Source organism: Canis lupus, chromosome X (genome assembly GCF_048164855.1).
Source record: "Canis lupus baileyi chromosome X, mCanLup2.hap1, whole genome shotgun sequence".
In the NCBI taxonomy this organism is placed as follows: Eukaryota; Metazoa; Chordata; class Mammalia; order Carnivora; family Canidae; genus Canis; species Canis lupus.
In genome coordinates this window covers 92,581,654-92,603,488 of record NC_132876.1, presented here as the reverse complement: position 1 = coordinate 92,603,488, position 21,835 = coordinate 92,581,654, and the positions used below count along the sequence as shown (strand labels likewise).

Here is a 21,835-nt window from a genome sequence, read left to right as displayed (position 1 = left end):
GGAGGAAACTCTGACTCTCCATTGGGAATGGGAGAGTTCTGGAAATTCATTGCTGTAACCATTTTGAAAAAAAAAAAAAACAGCTTGCTGTTGGCTGAAAATACACTTGTCAGAAGCTGGACTTCTTTGGATTTTGCCTCTGTCATTCAGTGATAGTTCTAAACCAGCTGAGACCCTTGGTTGTCAGGTTCTGGAATCAAGAGCACTCTCCTGTCTTCTTAAAGTTCTTTTTTTTAAATTTTTATTTATTTATGATAGTCACAGAGAGAGAGAGAGAGAGAGAGAGAGAGAGGCAGAGACACAGGCAGAGGGAGGAGCAGGCTCCATGCACCGGGAGCCCGATGCAGGATTCGATCCCGGGTCTCCAGGGTCGCGCCCTGGGCCAAAGACAGGCGCCAAACCGCTGTGCCACCCAGGGATCCCTTCTTAAAGTTCTAATAGGGAGCTTGGCTCTTAAACGAACACAGTTCTCTAACCTTTGGATTGTTCTCACATCATCAAATTGAGGGCAGGTTTTGGTTAAGCCAGATTTTTAAAAAAACTTCTACATGCCTAAGACACAAGTGAAAACCTTTATATGAGAAAAGGAAATAACTCCTCCCAAATATTAATGTTATAGGCAAATGAAAACCAGATATCTTGGTAAGTTTTACTATATAGATAAGCAAAAATGAGTTAAAAGCCTTAAGTTGAAAAAAATGCACATTTAAGGTAACACGGGAATTGGAATTGTAAAAAATAATCACTCTTAATTAATCTTGCCTCCCTCAGTATTATCTTCCTTCTGCTAAGGTTAGATTTTACCATCTAGGCTAGCTGGTAAAATGGCTTATTTATGGCAGGATCGAGTATTTGCACATCACAACTTATTCAGGTTACCTCAGAGTGACTGACTCTTAAGATATATCAGGACCTTAAGTTGAGGTCTTGAACCTCGGTACATTAACATTTATGTGAAATGCCTCCTACGGCTGTCTGCTCCCAGGCAGACCGTAGGTACTCAATAAATGTAGCAGCATCCTTATTCTCTAAGGACTTGTAACTGGAATGGGTCTTGACCAGGTTGAGTCCTCTGCATGCCACTCTACCCTTTTCCTAGGTCATTGTTTTTCCATGTGACAGGGGCGTAGCAAGAGACCATATGTGGTGATAGCCTCTTTGATTTTGACAGGTAGATCCAGTTTTTATTCCCCTCAAGTTTTTGAAATTGAAGATTGTCTTTGTTGATCTAAATGAAGAGGCAAGGTTAAAATCATGAAAAGAGATGAGTTTAAGAATAGCAGAGGAATTGTAATTTGGGACTCATAGACTATAGCAAGCTACAGGCAAGTCTGCCAAAAGTCTGGGGTAGGCTGGATTTTTCGGCAGGGAAGGTAAAGCGGGGAGAACTCAGCTGGAGTCTGTTAAAATCAAAACAAGTAGAGACCAGCTTTAAAAATTCCCCAAGCAGCCAAAACCAATCCAGTCCTACAAACAAAGCTCAATTCAGCTCATTCTGTGAGACCAGCCAACCTTGGTCATTTCTTGTTTATGCCTCTGGGAAACCATAAGCAAAACTTTCCAAGGTTGATATGATGCAACCCCATTAAGAAGATTCCAATATTATCAGTTTCTTGGTAAATGCAGACATTTACAGGAAGGCAGTCTCTCAGTCCTTAAGTTTTGTTTTCCTTAGGGCACAGGAGTGAGATTTTCCATTTCATATCCTTGGGTTCTGTTTTAGATTAAAGTTCCTTCACATCCTTTTTGATCAAGATCTTTCACAGAAAACATTGCTGATCAGTTATGTCCTTCAGGCGTATGTATATTAATTTTTCTTAAAAGTATAGTTCTTTATAGGTGGATTGTACTGTATGTCCCGCAGAGCTGAGGAGGGTTGTCCTCAGGTGTCTTTTTCCATGGAGCTGAGGACCATTCTCAGTTGTCTTTCCTCACAGAGCTGAGGAGGACCCCATCCTCAGGTGTCTTGTCCCATGGAGGAGGGAAATGATAATGGCCTCATTTGAACAATAAGAAGATTGAAAAATGAATAATCTCAGGTCCAGCCCTTTAAGGTGGATGGTTTAGTTTCCATAGTTATTTTAGTTTCAGGAAAAGCTTTTGAAAGGAGAAGAATTTTATTTTATACATACATTTGGGAAGAAGACATTTGCTTATTAATACGAAACAGTAGAAATTTATTTAAAAAGATTAAATCAAAGACAAAAAGCCCAATGATAGTGAGTTATTGAAATGCACTTCTCAATCAGCTTCCCTAACTGCCTGTGTTTAATAGATCAAAAAATGTCCTGAAGTTCCAGGAGCTTGGCCAGCTTCGGCTAGCAGCTTGATACTGTCCTTCATTGTTTTTAGTTCTTGTGTTATTTTCTCTGATTTACTGACATAAAGACAACTTTCTTCTCCAAGTAGGATGCAGGTTCCCCCTGCTAAGCAGTGAGGAGGTTTTGTAGAACTACTTCTACAAGGTTGTTTGGGTCTGTTGATAGCAAAAGTTTGGACAGAAGTATTAAGAGTGGTGGACATGACTATAGAAAGATTGCAAATTGTTGTTGTTGTTGTTGTTTTAAGTTTCACTACTTCAGACCATGGAAGGAAGACTGGTAAAAGCATGCCCCCAACTTTTTCTGTCCACTGTAGGGTTATATGTAGGTATCCAGCCATAATTTTAACCTTCCCAGTTCCAACGTATCCTTTTATGTTGATAGGAGAAAGACCCTGCATTAGTAGAGGGAAGAATTTTTCTAGTTTTGGTATTTGGGGTAAGGCAACAATCCCTCTATATCCCTTTCAGTTGAAGGATAGTGTAGAATATATTTCTTCCACCTAAAAAGAAGTACCCACTGTCTTCTAAGGATAAGGCATAATTGGGTCCTTTTGCCCAGATTCTTTTCCCTGGAGTGAAAGAAAAGATCTCATAATCAGAAATGTAATCATAAAAAAAGAAATGCAATCATTTATACAGAGCACATGATCTATTTTACTAGCATTATGGGAATGGTTATGTGAAATTTCTATAGATCTGAAGTAACAAATGAGCTGATCTAGTATAAGTAAGATTTTGGTTGAGGTATGGAAGATCTCTAGGAAAAAAGTAAGTTGAATTAAGTTTCCATCTTTTACCAGATACTTGGTCAGTTTCCAGTGAAGTACCATTGAGTGGGAGCACATTAGCTTCCGACTTCCCCTTCTTACTGCATTTTTATTGCCCCACAATAGAGATACATTAATAGGGAAGATTATATAATTGTCTGGATTCCAGCAGGGAGTGAATTCATGTTCATCTAGGTCATATAAAATAATATAGTTAACAAATATTTACTGGGAGATACCCTAGAGTTTTGCCATTCCCATAGTTGCTTTTTTTTTTAAAGATTTTATTTATTTATTTATGAGAGAGAGAGAGAGAGAGAGAGAGAGAGAGAGACAGGCAGAGACATAGGCAGAGGGAGAAGCAGGTTCCATGCAGGGAGCCCGATGTGGGACTCGGTCCCCGGACTGCAGGATCATGTCCTGGGCCGAAGGTAGGCGCTAAACCGCTGAGCCACCCAGGCGTCCCTCCATCGTTGCTTTTGAAAGAAAGATTTTGGGTAAGAATCCAGACCTGAGTGAGAGTATCCCTTTATGAATGGAGGGTACTCAATGGGAAACCATAATATTTTCTGCCAGCTTACCAGAAGGATGGTTCCAAGGTACCAAAGGAAAATCCTACACCTTTGCCAGGTAGGTTTTGCTATCCTTCAAAAGACAGTGGCCAGGCCACCAATTCAGTTTCATCATCATGAGTATCATTTACTCTGGCACAAATCCGGAAATCATAAGTTTAGCAGAATGTGAGAGTTTTTGTAAAGTGGAGCTAAAAGGATATGTTAAAGCTAAAATAAAGGATAGTAGGGAAACTAGGGAAGAAACCATTGAAGTCCTGAATGACAAGATTAAACACAGAATAAGAAGAGGAAAAAAAAACTTAATACAGGCCTAATCCTTTTATCTTGGGTATGCTATTTCTGATGCTATCTGCCTCAGTTTCTAGAAATTTTCATTGTTTGATCATCAGGTGGTATGCCAGTCCATTCAGATTTGGGGCTTTTTTTCATGAGACACATGAATCCAAGAATCTATTCCTTGAGGTTTGGTTGCTCAGAGGTTAGTTAATAACGCCCCTGGTAGGAGCATTTCCAGTAAGGTTGAAGGGAGTCTGTTTGGAGATGTCTTTTCCAATAGATGAAGTATTCAGACTCTAAGGTGTGATGTTTGATGCTGTCATTTCCCAGGCGCTCACTATGGAAAGATTGTTCTACCAGAGCATAATTATTTTCTATGGACTTAATCAGGCCTTTGCAAAACTGAAGTACATCCCCCTACCAACCCCTTATTAGCTGTGGGTCAAAAGAAATGGAAGCTAAGCACATTGGTCATTCTATAATTATTTCAAAAGACAAAAGTTTATGTATCTTAAAGAGAATGGATCTAAGGTTTAGAAGAGCCAGTGATAATGCTTTTGCCCTGGGTATTTGGAAGATTTCAACTGATTTAGCTAATTGAGTTTAGCAATTCCATTTGTACATTTGACCAGGCCTGAATACTGAGGATGATAACACAGTGACACACAGCTGCCAAGCCGGCCAGGCAGCATAGATTTATCGAAGTATTTGACCAGTATAATGGGTTCCCCAATCACTATGAAGTTCAAAGGGGATTTCCCAAGCAGAAATAATCTTTTCTAGTAGGAATTTAAGTACAGAAGAAGCAGTTGCCTCTCTACATGGGAAAGCTTCAGTCCAATCTGAAAACATGCAAACCATTACCAGAATGTACTTCTGTCCAGTAGATGGAAGCAATTGTATGAAATCCATTTGCTAAATCTGAATGGTCCACTGGGCACATGAAACTGTCTGGGACAGTACAGATAGGTTTCCCTGGGTTAAATTTAGGGCATATGGAGCAAGGAAGATAAATGCTTTTTGAGGCCTTGTCAGCGTTTCCCCACCAATATTGATTCATGAATGTTATTTTTTCAGTTAATCAGTGATTTAATTCATATATGGTAATTGATATACAAGTTTTAAATTTTCTGGCAGGACAGTTTATTATTAGGTACAAATCGAGTTCCTTTTTGAGTTCCTTTTCTTTGTGACACCAACAGCTTTAGATTTCCAATTTTGTTTTTCCTTTCCATGGGCCAATTGTATTACCCTACTTGATTCTCTTGGGTTGTCACTAGGGGAAGCAGTATTCCAGACCATGACAGAGGTTTGGTCTTTGGATCCCCTAAGAGACCAGTGTTTTTGCAGAGACGTCAGCAAGGTGGATTCCTTTGGCTTCTAGAGAATCACAATGACCAGGGACTTTTTTTTTAAATAATAGCCAGACGTCCTGGCAGGAGGATAGCATCAAATACATTTTGGACGTAAGGAAAATTTTTAATTTTGTCTGTGCTGGAAGGAAACTCTGTTGTTTCCATAACATTCAAAATCATAGGCTACTCCAAAGCTGGTTGTGGGGGAAAGAATGTCTCACAGACACTGACGACTCAGAATGACAGAAACTGAGACAAGTCAGAGGCACAGCCCTGGGCTTCAACCCTTTAATGGCTGGTGCCCCTGGAGGAGCAGGCCCCCCTCATCTGCATGCTGCTCTGGCAACTAGACTAGATGAGGCTGTCAGCCCCCTGGGACTGACCACTTCGTGGCCTGGGGCATCCCATCACCACCCCCCCCCCAGTAGGTGTTCTCCTCAAAGAGTTGGCTCAGGTGTTGGTTGTTGCCCAGGGCTTTCTGCATGTGCTGGGGGGGTGATGCGCATCTTGTGGCTGTTATGGGCCTCCTGGCCCGCCAGCTCCAGGATGTTGGCCGTCAGGTACTCGAGGATGCTGGCCAGGAACACAGGCATGGACAAGCTTAAGCAGTGGGCATAATGACCCTCGCGCAGGAGGCGGTCCACACGGCTGATGGGGAACTGCAGCTTGTTGCCTAATACCAGGGAAAGCACCAGCAGGACTCTGACAGAAACATATAATAGACAGGGTGCTGACAAATCTCTAGGAACTCTGCATACAGCATAGAACTGAAATACTGATATTCATAGTATTTTCCCTATTCCAACTTGAATCTGTGGAAGGCTGAATACTTCTTTCGATTTGACTTTTTCTTATGTAACTAATCAATACTAACATAGCAAATAGAGCTGTTTTTTCCCCCAATTTTTTATAAGAAAAAAACAAACCTGCTTTGCTTTTTAGGGACCTCTGGGAAATCTCAAAGGCAGTTTGGAGTCCAAAAGGTGTCATTAAGTTTTATTTCAGTTTTCATTTTGGAATCAGTGTTGGAAGGTAAAATCCAAAAGTTTCCCAGGAGATTTGAGAGTTAAGATGGGATTGTGGGTGCCTTGAGTCCATGAATGATTGTAGCTTTGGATTGGTCTTTGGATCCCCTAAGATCCAAAGACCAATTTGTTAAATAAAGTAACAGTTCAATATTTAAACATACAAAAATCACTAACACATTTGCAAATGCAGGTGTCTTTTATTTTAAAGGGAATTATCAAAGGCATGATAAAATGCTAAGAAAGTGTCACCGTGGTGAGATAGGGAATCTCTGCTATTCAGACAAAATACATAGAAGGTGAGGTGGGAACCTGAATAATGACCCTGAAGATACTCAGGTCCTAATCCCTAAACCCTGTGAATGACATTGGTGTGCCTTTAAAATAATCACAAGTGTCCTTATAAGAGAGAGGCAGGAGGAGGTTTGATGACAGAGGAAGAAGATAATGTGAGGATTGCTGGCTTTCAAGCTGGAGGAAAGAGCCAGCAGCCAAGGAATGCAAGGAATCCAGCTCTAGAAGCTAGAAAAGGCCATGAAAGGGATTCTCTCTCCTCCAGGGCCTCTGGAGGGAGCCTGGCCCCACTGACTCCTTGATTTTAGCCCGCTGAAACTGATTTCACACTTCTGACCTCCAGAACTGTAAGAGAACAGATATGTATTGTTTTAAGCCACTAAGTGTGGTAATTTGTTACAGCAGCCATAGGAAGTTCTGGAACAAGTGATTTTACCTCAGACAGAAACATTCTCTTTTTGGCACTTAATTAAAAAAATAACCACGTCTCATTATCTTGGGACTCCAGGTAAAGTTTCAGTCACATATAGTCTCATTCCTATTTATTACTTAAAACATTTAAGCACTCATATTTCACAAAGGAAACTAGGGGGTGGATAATTGTGAATTTCTGTTAATTTAGATAGAGCTTGTATTTACACTCAACCTAGATTTTATTTAGCTACATGATTCCCTTACACATTTCACATCATGGCAGAAATGAACACATCCATCTACAAACCCAAAGATATAGCCTCTTTATAGCATACACAAATAAGAAGCAAAAGTATAAACTAAAATTATACTTAGTAATGAATGTTTTAGTATTTTACTTAGAAATGATCTAGGTGTCCATTCTGTGTCTACTAACTATTTCACAGTACCGGTCAAAGGTCTTCAGTTATCTAAAGATTTTGGAAATGCTTTTCAAGGTGGCATACTACAAAACCTCATTACTGTGGAAATACAAGTTCGTCAGAACAGTGATTCAGTTTGCTTAAAAATAAATTGGTATTTTTGTAATCTTAAACATCAGTAGGTCATTCTAGCCCATTTGATTATAAACCTGTGTAAGTTTAGCAAAAATATATCCAAGAAGCATAAAAAGGTATGCTTGTACTAGATTTCATACCAATATATTAGAGAAAACATATTTTCGTTAAGCTCCAAATACATACTAGTTGAAATTGTTAAAGATTTACATAAATTCCATGTAAATTTAAATTCTTAAAATATATTTTAAAAATTTAGCACATTTAATGTATTTAATTTCTGTATTTTAGGAAATTTTGTTATATTCAGTTTATATAAACAATCCCTTATCTACATATGCCAGTCAGAACAGAGCTTCTTAAATTAAGAAAGAGACTTTAAAATCTAACATATTCATACCATCCAGTGGTAGGAAAATGTTACAATCAGAGATGAAGGCATTTCTGCGTTACAGCTATGGAGACATATAGCTCTAGAGAAACAGCTTCAACTTTACAATTTTAGCCATGGATTGAGAGTAAACACAGAAACAAAATCTTGCCAGTCCAGATTTCAAAAAGCTGTTATCCTCCCAAAGGGCAGGGAATTTTGAATTGACTTAAGCTTAAAAAGAGACTAATAAACAAAAAGACTGACAAACCAGATTCTCTGTTGCCTCTCATCCAACAAGGACTAGATCTCTATAAATCAGGAGTCCATGTAGAGAGATCTCCAGATGGTCAGATCCTAAAACCAAATTCCCACCCATTTCTGCCAACCATGAGGAATAACTTAATGGCCATAAATGAGCAAAAACAAAACAATACATTAGTATACAGGCAATTTTTTAAAAGACAGAATAAGGCAGAGTGAACACAGTTCTCTTGGCACTTTGGCTTCGGCTAGGAAAGCTGAGAAAAGACACTTCTGGGCTTTAGTGCATATAAGGTCCATTCTCTGTCAACAGTTTATCTGGCTCTGACAGGTGAACCTATTGGGCATCTCATTTCGAGTTTCAAAGCAGTTAAAAGATATTTTTTCAAAAGGTAAAATCATGTTATATGAGTGATATATATATATATATATTAAAAGATTTTATTACTTATGAAGGGGTAGACAGATGTTAAAAACCATTTCAAAAGAGAACAAAGGAATTTGATTAGGAACATTGAAATAAAGATGTCCTTGGGAATAAAACTGGTTTTATTACATTGTGGTAGGGGAGACCATTGAACCTCTGCTAGATTATGCACTTTGCATGTGTATCAGTGACTTGATAGCCTGTGTCCTGGAGCTACCAAGTAACAAGGCCAATGACCATCACCTCACAATCTATAGATAGGGCAGTGCCAGACCTTGAGCTCTACCAGTTCTTTAAGGGTGGGACAATCTAATTGATGACGTGTCCCAATTCAGGAAGAATTGTGGATGCTTGTGTTCTAGGGCCTAACAAGTGCCCTCATAGCCTCATCCACTGGCAAAGCCCACTCACCATTGAGGGAGCCCTGTACTACTGCCATCAGCAAATGCTATTAAAGGGTTTAACTCCATGGGTGTGCATCCTCCTCTTCTTGGTTTGTCATTTTGAGTTGGAAGTGTCTATGGGGAATCATTATAGAGTTTAAAGGTTTAGTTTGCAAGCAAGAATGGATGTATAGCCTGGAAAGCTACATTTGGGGCCTATAGCAGGCTTTTGGATACTCTTAGCCACTTTTCCTTGGCCCTCTGGATTTTAGTGCAGCTGTGGTGAAGAATTCCACATGCGGTGCCAGCATCGCACATCAACTACAAGTCCCAGCACACATGGTAATATTTCTCTTTTTTCTGCTTAAGGTTTTCTCCTATGCCAGATAATGCAGCTCAAGTATAGATGAGAAGTATCGGGGAACACTTGTGGGGGCATCTGCAAACCAAAGGAGATGGTAGTCAATGGATATAACCTCAGCCTCAGCCTCTGTCCTTAAGATGGATAATTTGGGGTCCAAACTGTACAATCCTCTGTGGATCCTTAGAGACACTGAACTCTACTTGCCACAGTGGTAACCAGCTTAACATAGTGGTTCTTAGCCCTGCTGCCTTTATTCCTTCCCTTTCTTTCCTAGGCTTACATCCTAGATGAACCACCTGCATCCAAATGCTTGCCTCAGGCTCTGCTACCTGAAAGTAGTCATCTGAATAGAGGTAGTAATTTGAACCACAGTGGGCCAGGCACGTACAGCTGTGGAAAAGATAGCTAGATCCCTCCGGGGTACAAGTTCTGTCAGAGACTGTAAAAGAACAGAGGGGCAAGTGTGTTTGAGGTTTGTGCAAGACAGTGAATGAAGTTGATCATCAAGGATTCTTAGCTGGATGGGGGGAAATAAAAGGGTTCATTTGATTTGAAAGCTATATAAAGTACTTAAAAAAACAGTTGTAGTAGTTCTTAGACAAGTGTATTGAATGGGTAGAAGGTGGTGGTTAGCATAGGATGTTTCAGTTAGTGATTTCAGGGGTACTTATTGTGTCTTGGATTCCTTGGAAAGCATTCTTAATAACTCATCCCTACTGTTTTATTTCTGCCATATTTGGGGAAGGGCTGAAGAGGCTAGGATTCACTGGTCTAATTTTATAATACAGTTCTTTGAACTTGGTAACCGGACATAATTGCCTTCATTTTCACTAGGGCACTTCCCAGAGATGTACCTTGGCCAGACACATTGTCTAGCTTCACAAAAAAACTTAACGTATCACCTATTTCCAGGACCAGCTGTGTTTTATGAACTAGTCTAAAGATAATAGTTTTAATTTGTACCTTCTTAGAGGCACGGGAAGGGATGTTGAAGGATAGATAGCTGTGTGTGTGTGTGTGTGTGTGTGTGTGTAGTGCTTTATATAAGTTTAGAAGTTTCTGCCACAACATCTTCTCAGCTTTTTGCATGTACACACGTTCACTCACATGCACATAGGCACACACATACACAAAATAGAAAACTTCAAAAGGAGTCTCAAAGGAAATACACTGAAATGTCAATTAGTTGTCTTGGGATACTGAGGTTATGGGTTTTTTTTTTCTTCTTTCCATTTATCTGTCTTCTTCATGCTTCCTCAGTGAATGTTTATTAGTTTTTGTTGGGGGTGAGGAGAGTGGTTAGGCATGATCTACTGGTGTAGCCATGGGTTTTTGTCTTACTCATTTGTGCATGCCCAGTTTGGCACGTATGGATTCTCAGTATATATTCAGTGAATGATGAAACCTAAAGAGCAGGGCAGTTGTATTAATCTCATTTTTTACAAATGAAAAGGCGGAGAGTATCATTGAAGACATCGCAACTACAAATGATAGAAGTCCTAATTTAAAGTTGCTTAAAAATAAATAAACATAAAAACTAAAAATACATGTTTTATATGTATAGATATAGATATATTTACCACCTCCTATAATAAATTCAGAGGCAGAATGATCCCGTGGTTGACTAGTTTACTGATGCAATAGCATCATCAAGGACCTCGGCATTTTCTATCATTGTACATTTCCCCTTGTGATTGCAAGAGGACGGTGTATTTGTAATATATTGCTCATAGTAAACCGCCACAAAACGTAGTGACTTAAAATAACAGGCCTTTCTTTTGCTCACGAACTTGTAATTTAGGTGAATCTCAGCAGAGTCAGCTTATCTCTGCCCCACGTGGCATCACCTAGAACAGTTTGAAGACTTCCAAGATGGATCACTCACATGGCTGGCAGTTTGGTACTGTGTTTACTTTCGGTTGCTTAGCTAGGGCTGAGGGCTGAAGGCCTTGGGTCTTTTCCATATGGTCCTTTTGTTGCCTTCCTCACAGCATGGCAGCTAGGTCTTAGGAATGACTGTTTTAAGAGACATGCAGTAGAAGTTTTCCGTTTCTTAATATGTTTGCCCAGAAACTGGCAGAGTCATTTTTGCCATATCAGTCACTAGATCTCAGATTCAAGAAGAGGAGACATAGACTCTACTTCTCAATGGGAAGAATGTCAAAGAATTTGGGGGCCATGTTTTAAAACAGCTACAGGTGAGGTACCTGGGTGGCTCAGTGGTTGAGTGTCTGCCTTTGGCTCAGGGCATGGTCCCAGAGTCCTGGGGTCAAATCCTGCATCAGTCTCCATGTGGGGAGCCTGCTCCTCCCTCTGCCTATGTCTCTGCCTCTCTCTCTCTGTGTCTCTCATGAATAAATAAATAAAATCTTAAAAATAAACCAGCTACAGATTGTTATAGGTCTAGACACATGTAGGCATGACCAAGCCAGGGGGAAGAGAGGTTTCTTCCTGTGTGCTTTTTTTTTATTGGGAACCTTTCATTCAGCAGAATTCTCCTCAGGTTTCGTTGGCCAGACATAGGTCAGGCTAAACTAGTCCCTAGCCATGGTAATAGAGAGTTATAGATGCCTCTAAGGTATAGATGCCCCTGTCCCCACAGAGCACCTGGGTGGGGCCTGGAATAGATAGATCAACCTCATCCACTTAACCCAGTGATTAGACCATGCATATATCATTTTTTATGTTTGTGACAAAAAATCGTAGGACCAAAAATTGGTCTACACAAATCTTGATTTACTTCAGGGGCCAAACCTGTGAGTGTCTTCCTTAAACATATGGGAGAGCAAGCATGTAATCAGGATTAGAGTCCTGCCTTCAAGGAAGAATGAAGAAAGGATACCAGTTAAGTGGGAGGCCCATAGTATCTGCAACACCAAGGTTCAGGAGGTTTAAGGACCCAAAGCCAAGACTGAAACCAGGTTTTTGGAGGCTTGGCCCATGGCTAGGCTTTTAGCCAACACTGCTGCTCATGGAGATGGAGAATATTAAGAGGTAGAGAGGACTTAAGAGGTCATCATGTCTGACTTTGTACTCTGTGTAGAAATCCCTTCTTTGGTGTCCCTTACAGGTGGTCCACAAGTGTCTGCTTGATAATGTTCAGCAGTAGAGCTCTCAGTACTCAAAAGGCACCATTCCACTGATAAAACTTTCTTATTGGTATGTTCTTCCTTGTGTAAGTGGAACTTTTCCTTTTCCCCCAGAAGACATCAGGCCCAGGTGCTGTATGTGCCACATTCGGGGGAAAAAAAGCCACTAAGCATTGGTCAGATTCCGTTCTTCAAGATTTTCCAAGTGTGACAAACCAGCCATACCACAATCAACCCCCACATCCCCACCCTCAGATTTTCTATAAGGAAATAACCTGAGAGGAGAGGTGAGAGAATAGGGGCTTCTATTATCTATGTGGTAAGAGGCCACTCCCTCACTTTCCCTCCCAGAAGCCACCTAAAGGGGGGTTTCAAGCTGAAGAGTGCTCACAACATGGGTAGCCAAACACTTCATTTCCTGCCTTCTAAGCTGGGAACCCACAGGCCCACCCCACTGCTGTTCTCCTGAAATAGCTCTTTGGGTGTACCCTGGAGTTTAGGATTATTCACAAGTAGATAGACTGAGGCCTGATTATCATTTATAGATTTCTGAAGGTGAGAGACTTGAAGGAAGAGATCAAGGTACCATATGCCATTCCAGGTCTCCTCGATATCAGCTAGCTATTGTAAGTTACAGACCACCTAAAACATAATGGTTTAGACAGCAAGCCTTAATCGTTGCTCATCAGTCTGCAGGTCAACCGGGCAGAGCTAGACCAGTCTGGGCCGGGCCAGGGCAATCTTGACTGAGCTTGCTTCCGAGTACACACTCGACCTCTGGGTCATTTGGGAGTCACTGATCTAGGATGACTGCACTTGGGATGGCTCACTTACAGGTGCTCTTCACTCCCACAGCAGGCTAGCCTGCTGCTTGTGGGGCTCGGGGAAGAGTTAAAGCATGCAGAGCTGCAGAGCCTCTTGTGATCTAGGCTTAGAAATGGGTCACTGTCACCTTTTCCATATTCTGTTTCCACAGCACAGTTGAGAGAAGATTGGGGGGAATAGAAATCCCTTTCATGATAATACCCCCACCAAGTTGACACCACTAAGTAGATATGATATTTTATTTATATTTTATGGAAATCAGCCTCCTTTAACCTTCAGCCTCCTTTAACCTTCAGCCTCATGGTTAGACCTGATTTTTTTCCCACTAAAGCAGCACTAACACATCCACTCCCCATTACTACAGGGCAGATCTCCAAATATTCACAACTATCTTATCTCCTTTTTCTTTTCTGTTTTTCAGATCTTCCAGTCATTTCTCTAATGGAATGCTTTGTAGCCATCAATGTTACTATACTTGAAATACAATCTGGCTTGTCACTTTTTTTTCTTAAAACACATGGCATTCATAATTACATATGATATTGCAAACTTATTTTGACAGAAGCTGTTAGCAGTGGGATTATGTTATATTTTATTTTGTTTTGTTTTGTTTGGCTTTAATCTGGACTCTGTGATTTTTTTTATGTGCCCAAATGTTGTATCTTTGGGAGGAGCTAAAATATAGAATTGTTTTATATGGATAGATATAAGTTCTCTCAGTTCTTTTTGTCATGCTGAGAGGAGCTAAGCCAAGATTTACCTATCTGTACCTGTACAATGTATTTTTAAACATAAAAAGGTAGGGCTTGATATTTTTTCTTGTTCGTTTCCTTTTCTTGGATTCATGCCCAGTATATCAGCCTGTTGAGAACATGTTGAATCATAATTCTCTTATCTTCCCGGTTTGGTCACAGCTATACATATATGCCTTCAGTAGTTGACAAGAATGTGAGACTAGGACAGCCCCAAAGCCATAAGCCTCAAGCTCCTTGGCAAATGCCCTTTATTCCGAATGGAAGTAGTGAAGAATATGAGTACAGACTGCTTATCCAGTTGCAGATCCATCTAACTGCACTCATATTAGCATATGAATTTTCTGTAACTTGCCCACAAGGATGTCATGAGGGCTTTTCTGGTGTTTTTCTGGAGGCCTGCTAAAAACCATACACAGTGTCTACAGTATCCACCCACTTTTTAACTGCAGATATTTTTTCTTTGTACATTAATTCAAAATATTGGTATTGTAAAATATTAAAGCATATAGACAGGAGTAGAAAATAATATAACAAACACCCACATACCTCCTTGTGTACTTTACCAAATATGCATATGACATGTTTGCTTCAGAATTACCTTTTTTTCTCTTTAAGAAATAAAATATTAGTATAACTGGGGCACCCTGAGACCTTTCATGATTTCAGTATTTAATGTTCTCATGCACAATTTATAACTTAATTACATTTGTACAGTATCCACAAATACCATATATTGATCTTTTAGGTCTTTAATCTTTATTATACTGCAAGCATCATTCCGAAATTTGCATTTTTGCTCAACATAATATTTTGAGAACCATGCTTGCTGATGAAAATAGCGCTAGGTTATTTTTTGTGTGTGGCTTACAACAATTTTCTGTAAAGGGACAGATGGTAAATATTTTGGATTTTGCAGGCCATCGTGGTTCTGTGTCACTTATTCTTTGTTTTTGTTTGTTTTTACAACCCTTTTAAAAATATCAAACATTCTGTGCTCTTGGGCTATACAAATATTGGGCCTAGTTTGCCATCCCTTGTTCTACCATATGGCTCTAACACTATTTCTCCATTCTCCTTTGAATTTTGTATGGCCCCCTAGGTCTCAGTTTCTTTTTTCTTTTTTTTTTTTATAGGATAACCAGAGGTGGATTCTTTATTTCACAAGTTTCAAGATACAGTACAAAACAAGTCTGTACATCTCTCTATTAACAGAATTTGTTTACACAATTATATTACACTTCACCAGCCTTTATACCTTATTTAATTAAATACAAAATAAATTTACAAAAAAGCCTACCATGGTGTTCCTTCCAATGCCAGCTTATGGTCTTTTAAACTTCTCCTAAATACTGGTAGTGGTTATACCTTGATCATATCAACATTATGATTTCTTTTTTTAAATCAAAGAGTCTCAGTTTCTTTTATGAAGCAGAAGTGACAATGACTGTCTTGCCTACCTCCTTAAGAGGGTAAGAAGACAAGGCAGATAATAGATTTGAAAGTGCTTTGAAATGTTACAAAGTCTGTTTTATTCCTTTCCTCTCTTCTCCCTTCCCTATTCCTTCTTTTCCTTGCCTTCTCCTTCCTTTTTGTTGGCCCAGGTGGGCTCTGAATTAAATTTCCATGGAGAGAATCAGGAGTTAATTGAGAAACCTAGATGGGCAAGACACACATGAAGACCCTGTGGGACAGCTAGGGATTGGGGAGGTCTGAGCCCAAACAATGGAGTATTAAATTCTCGCTGGAGGTTTCCCCACGGCTCTGAAGCATCAGTGCTGGGAAATTCAGGGGGCATTCTCATTCTGGGCAGCCTTGAAGCTGAAACACAGCTGGTACTTTGTTTAAATCTTCTGGGACTAAGGTCAGGAGCTTGGGCTCATAGCCTGTTCTGCTATTGAATAGTGTAACCAAGCTGACCTCAGAGACCTTTTGTCTCTTAATTTATAAACTGCATCTATCAACACAGGCTTCACAGGATTGTTGTGAAAATTAAGTGAGACAAGCAGAAAACATTGGCATGTGGTACAGGCCCTTGGTTACGATGCTCACTAGAGGTTAATTTACTATGTTATTAAATGTTTATTTATAGAGGGTCTCCTTTCAGGGAAACCATACTAGATAGCAAGTCTGCAAGGGGTGTGTGCCTACTTTTGGGCAGGGTACAGCATTGATGACTTTAATGGATTTTAATGAAAATTTTAACCTTATTAAAGGTGATTCAAATGAGTTTGCATTTTATGTTTTGGCTCCTTCTCTGGTCTTGATGCAAAGCAGTGATGAATTAATTTTTCTTCATGAAGGTATTGCTAATTAATTTAATTTCTTTAATACATAGATGGCTATTCAGATTTTTAATCTCCTCTTGTGTCACTTTTGGTTAGTTGTATTTTTCCAGCAATGTTTCCATTTCACCTAAGTTACTGAATTTTTTGGCAAACATTGTTAATAGTATTTCCTTATACGTTTAATGTCTACAGTGATAGTCCCTCATTTCTTATATTGATGGTTCATATTCTTTTTTTTTCCTTGATCAGTCCAGTTTCACTTTGAAACAATATTCTTATAATTATGCATCAGTTAAAAAGCATTTGAGGGAGGTGAAAGTTTTTTTTTATAGCTTTATATCAATTTTGTTGATTTTTTCCAAAAAATCAGCTTTCGTATGTCTACTTATAAAACTATTCTAAAAATAAGAACTTTCGGGATCCCTGGGTGGCTCAGCGGTTTAGTGCCTGCCTTCGGCTCAGGCCATGATCCCTGGAGTCCCGGGATTGAGTCCCGCATCGGACTCCCTGCATGAAGCGTGCTTCTCCCTCTGCCTGTGTCTGCCTCTCTCTCTCTCTCTCTCTCTCCCATGAATAAATAAATAAAATATTTTTAAAAATAAATAAATAAAAATAAACAACTTCCATTTGAGAAAAATATGTACAAATAATAGCATTCCTCATACATTACTGCAAATACCTTCTTAAACACATGTTTAATAGCACTTGGCCTGGTGATGGGCATGTGAAAATACTAAAGATTTTTTTAGAAAGGTGAATTGAATTCACATTTTTATTCATCAAGTGTGACATACTCAATCCTTCCTCCTCCTCTCCAGTCAAAGATTACCCTGACTGCTGAGTGGGGGAATAAAAGGTTGGCCAAAGGCTAGAGATTTGTAGATGAGCAAGGGGAACATGTAGAAAGGGTCAAACTGGCTCACATAGCTCTATTATAATGTGAGTAATAGTCATTGGTATTGCTGGCCTTTTTTATTAAGGCTGATTCTGCAGTTTTTCAGCATGTAGGAGACTGAGAAAGATTTAGAGAGCCAAGCTTTACATTTCCGTAGATAAGTAGTTTTTACTGCTTGCTTCAGATTGGAAGCTATATCTGGTATTTCTAATTGTGCCTAAAGAGACCTAAAAGTAATTTGGAATCAGTGGATAGAATGAAATTGAATTTTCTCTAGGGAAAATAATGTTAAGCATAAATTTAAAGCATCTTATAACAAAGTTATGATATGAACTATATGATAGTGGCATATGTTCATTGTGTTTAGGAAAAAGTAAAATAAATTCATGACTTCAGAATTTCTGAGATTGCCTACTTTGAGTTGAACTTAAGGACATGCAGTTGTTACTGTCTGTTTCTGTGAACATTTTCTGAGTTCTGGTCTATGGACTAGGATCCAAATGACAGGGTGAATTAAAGGATGTACATATGCGCGTGTAAGTAGGGCAATGAATTAGCTAGAAAGAATCTAGAAAACTTGCTAATTCTTTGATTTCAAAGTTCTCTTCATTTTTAAACCTTGTAGAAGTGCATTTGAATTACTTTAGTTAATGCTTGATAAAAAAGGTGGTAATACATTGAGCAAAGAGTTGGTTAACTGGTTCCTTCTCTTTTAAAATAGCAGTGACTGGCAGAACAAATGTGCCATGAAACTCAATTAGTCCAAAGGGAATGGAGATTTCTGGGGCATTCAATTTTCTGATAATCATGGGCCATCCAGAAACCTGTTTTGCTCATGTATTTTTCAGCCTTATATTTGTTAGCTTTCTGTGTCTCTTTGGACGAGATCCCATGTATATTAGAAACATCCTTTTTTTCCCCCATTTTTAAGATCCATTTACTTGATTCAGAAAGGCTCTAGAAGTTCTTTTATACAAAGAGAATAAACAAAAATAAAGACAAAATTAGTACTGATATTTTCCTATTTCTACTTGATGAATAATAGTTGGACATATAATCTTAAATATATTGACATTATTGCCTATAATTTGCAATTACTTTATGGCTCACATCACTTTGAAACAATATTCTTATAATTATGCATCAGTTAAAAAGCATTTGAGGGAGGTGAAAGTTTTTTTTTTATAGCTTTATTCTATAAAATGACCCTCTTTTATCAATTGATTTTGATTGTTACAATCTGCTCACTTGGAAAAATTAGTTACATTAGTATTTATTTTGTCATTTTTTATCACTACTTTCTATCACCTCTTGAGATTATCTTACAATAATAGGCAAGGAATATAGAATTTTAAAGGTGAGGAAATTGTATTGTCCTGTATCAGTGAAGTAATCTAAGATCAGTCTATGTTTCTAAAATAAATAAAGAAAATGTACACACACATACACAAAACCTAGGGCCCAATTTATACATGAAAGAAAGTCCTTTAATTACAAATAATTTTGCTTTTGGGCACCTGGGTGGCTTAGTCTCCTAAGCGTCCAACTCTTGGTTTTAGCTAAGGTCATGATCTTAGGGTTGTTAGATTGAACCCTTCATAGGGCTCCATGCTCACTATGGCATTTACTCGAGGTTTTCTCTCTTTTTTTAATTTCTTATTTATTTATTTATTTATTTATTTATTTATTTAGCAGTTTCAAAGGCTAGGCTTTTTTTATTTTAATTTTTTTTGTATATTTTTATTTTATTTTATTTTATTTTATTTTATTTTAATTTATTTTTATTGGTGTTCAATTTACTAACATACAGAATAACCCCAGTGCCCGTCACCCATTCACTCCCACCCCCCGCCCTCCTCCCCTTCTACCACCCCTAGTTCGTTTCCCAGAGTTAGCAGTCTTTACATTCTGTCTCCCTTTCTGATATTTCCCACACATTTCTTCTCCCTTCCCTTATATTCCCTTTCACTATTATTTATATTCCCCAAATGAATGAGAACATATAATGTTTGTATTTTTATTTTAAATTTGACTCCTTGTTTCTTTTTTTTAATACATTTATTTTTTATTGGTGTTCAATTTGCCAACATATAGCATAACACCCAGTGCTCATCCCATCAGGTGCCCCCCTCAGTGCCCGTCACCCAGTCACCCCCACCCCCCACCCACCTCCCTTTCCACCACCTCTTGTTTGTTTCCCAGAGTTAGGAGTCTGTCATGTTCTGTCACCCTCACTGATATTTCCCACTCATTTTCTCTCCTTGAAAGATCAAGGATGGTGCACTGTTTGGGACATGCTTGTAGCATATGGCTTGGTAAATGAAGAAGCTATGTTACACTGGCTTGGATACATTATTTTTTATTTAACAGTAAATCCTTGTTACTGCCTAACTTATTCAACAAGTGTCTGTTGAATACCGACTGTGTGCCAGGCATCAGTTAACAAAACAGAATCTTTGTTTCGGTTGAGCTTGTATTCTATTAGGGACATGAACTTGACATATTTCTCTTTTACCTAAAAGAAGAGCACTGGGTAATTGGAAAATTGCTTAAATATGGGCTCATTGAAGTTAGCGGTTATTTTATTTATTTATTTATTTATTTATTTATTTATTTATTTAGTATGTATGTATGTATGTATGTATTTATTTATTTATTTATTTATGAACGAATGATAGACATAGAGAGATAGGCAGAGACACAGGAGGAGGGAGAAGCAGGCTCCATGCCGGGAGCCCGACGCAGGACTCGATCCCGGGACTCCAGGATCGCGCCCTGGGCAGAAGGCAGGCACTAAACCACTGAGCCACCCAGGGATCCCTGAAGTTAACGGTTATTTTAAATTTTGATTACTAACCATTTTACTTGCATACGTCCAAACTCATCAAATTGTACACATTAAGTATGTGTAGTTCTTTGTATACAAATCATACATCAACTAAAGCTGTATAAGATTACTACAGCTTGTTTTCTTCTTACCCTGAGATTGACTTAGGTGTATTGTATTGACTTTGCCCCAGTATGGAAGTTGCTTAAACCTCTTCTCTATGTTAGATGTCTGTGTTTGAATTGTATAATGCTTTCATCAGCCTGTAACCAGATGAATTTATTTAGCCGTTGCAAATCCAACAAGGAAGTGATGATATATATATTTTTCTTCACCAAAGAGCATTTCTCAGCTATACTCAGTATAGCATACAGAGCTGTTATAGCAGTCTAAACAGTGGTCTATAAGATTATGTAATGGTGTATGTCAGTGTATATGTCAATACGAAGTCTGTAAGACTTGAGGATGGGTTCATATCCATTCCTCCTAAATTGAAATCACCTCTGAATGCACTGGGGGGAAAATGCTCTTGTGTACCATCAAGACTTTTAATCCATGCTTGGCTTTTGTCTGGGTGTAGGCTTTGATTTTCTTTTCGGATTCTGTGGCCATAATCCAGTGGAAGTTACCTAATGCTACTCATTGGGAAGGAACCTTCCCCTCTGCCCAGCATATAAGAGTGTGTTGTCAAGGTTGTTTTTGGATTCACTGGAGGATGGCAGTGCTGCTTATATAGCTTATCAGGTTTCCTTCTAGAGCCTGTGGTTGAGGAATCCTGCACAGGACCTTTTGATTCCACATCCACATATCTGCAAAGTAGATTTTGATAGTACAGCTTAGAGTTGGGGGCACTGAGCTGGTACAATCACACACAGAAGGAGAACAGATGTCTTCTTTGCAAAGTCCAAGCCATTTATTTATCCACTGTTTATTATTTATATTCTGAATATTTCTAAAGGTTTTCGTGTTATTTACAACCCATAAGCACATACAAAATAAGGCCACTAAATAAGAAGAACAGAAAAGCATTTGAAAGGAGGGAAGAGAAGATAGATTTGGAAGAAAATTATACTGAGGATTATTGTGGGAGTTGAAAAGACTAGTGGAGGTAAGGATGTGTGTACAAGTATTTGTGTGAGTGTCTATGGCTCAACTGTTGGCAAAGGCAGAAAATGGAAGAGATTATTTCCGTTGTGGAGGGTCAAATGGCCATGCCTGATTATTTACAAAGCTCTCTGTACATGAGTGTGTTTTAAGAAGGTTTGGTGTGTCTTGCCAAGTTGAGAAGGTGCAGCAAAATGCAGAACTTCTGTCTTGGGGTTCTGAGTGGTCCTGCTACCATTTTGCTGTTAGATAACCTGATGTAGGGGCCCACACATGGATGGATCAGGTACTAAATTCCTTTGGCCATGGAGGGCAAAGGTTTTCTTTTCTGTAGCTCAACTCACTAATACCTCTTCTCTCTGCCTGAAGCAGAAAGATAAGGAAGTTGGTAGGACAGATAGAGGAACCTGCCTCACTTTTTTTCCAATCATTTTTTGGGCCTTGGGAGGTAATTCGCAGAAATTAGCTTAGGGCAGTGATGCCTACCCACTCCCAGCATGATTTCAGGAAGTCTTCATATAGAGAATTCTCACATAGTAGAAAATAGATATGAAATTTGGGCTTGGTGGAAGCAAGGAAGAATTGGACAACTCCCCAAATACTCAGAAGGGATTCTCCACACTCCTTGAGGCCCTGGGCAGTTTGAAAGGTGGTAGGGTCC

At 39.0% G+C, this 21,835-nt stretch overlaps 1 protein-coding gene across 1 annotated transcript in view; it reads left to right on the top strand.

Moving 5' to 3' along the window:
- XK (X-linked Kx blood group antigen, Kell and VPS13A binding protein) overlaps positions 1 to 21,835 on the top strand; it is a 45,903-nt gene that overhangs the window by 9,580 nt on the left and 14,488 nt on the right. The window lies entirely within an intron of this gene.